Source organism: Papaver somniferum, chromosome 2 (assembly GCF_003573695.1).
Source record: "Papaver somniferum cultivar HN1 chromosome 2, ASM357369v1, whole genome shotgun sequence".
In the NCBI taxonomy this organism is placed as follows: Eukaryota; Viridiplantae; Streptophyta; class Magnoliopsida; order Ranunculales; family Papaveraceae; genus Papaver; species Papaver somniferum.
The window spans coordinates 99,255,303-99,256,191 of NC_039359.1; the positions used below are offsets into that span (position 1 = coordinate 99,255,303).

An 889-nucleotide genomic window follows, 5' to 3' on the forward strand; every position below is an offset into this window, starting at 1 on the left:
AAACGGAGGCACCCTATGAACTGAAACCTGGGACCTTACAGATGCTCCCAATCTTTTTAGGGAAAAAAATGAAAACCCTTATTACCATGTTAGGGATTTTGAGGAAATTTGTAGTACTCTAAGAATTAGAGGCTTAGATGATGATGCTTTGAAACTTAGGTTATTCCCATTTTCCCTGAAAGATAAGGCCAAGTCGTGGCTGTATAGTTTGGACTCCGAGTCAATTGAGACATATGAACAACTTACATCTGCCTTTTTCAATAAGTTTTTCCCTAGGCACAAAACATCGTCTATTAGGACGCAAATATGCACATTTTCACAACAAGAGGGAGAATCTTTATATAGGTATTTGGAAAGGTTCAATGATTTATTATCCCAGTGTCCTCATCATGGTTTAGAAAAGGTTAGGCTAGTTCAGATCCTTTATGAGGGTTTAGATTATTCCACAACGACCATGGTTGAGTCTCTATGCACTGGTGGATTTGAAAACCAAACTGTTGATGCGGCGATGGAATTTTTTAATGAAATCGCCGAAAAAACCCAGCAATGGGAAAATAGTAGGGCACCCCAGAAAAAATTCTTTTAAGTAGAGGAAACGTTAATAGGGTAGAAGGAGGCTATGAATCAGATGCCAAAATTGCTGCTATAGCAAAAAGGTTAGAAGCCTTAGAAGTGGGCCAGACTAGTGGTAGAGTGGAGCCTTTTTGGGAAGGCCAGAATATTGAAGAGAGCCAATGCTCTTTATAATAACACTAGATTTGATAACCGTCAAAAGATTGACCCATATTCAGAAACCTATAATCCTGGTTGGAGAAACCATCCGAACCTTTCGTGGTCTAAGGGCCAAAGTCAAGGTCAGTTTAGTAATTCTAATGCTCCCCCAGGTTTT

The 889-nt window shown here is 39.5% G+C and overlaps 1 pseudogene; it reads right to left on the reverse strand.

Annotated features, from left to right (window-relative positions):
* Positions 1-296: 296 nt before the first annotated feature.
* LOC113354692 lies at positions 297-396 on the reverse strand (annotated as a pseudogene).
* Positions 397-889: the final 493 nt, after the last annotated feature.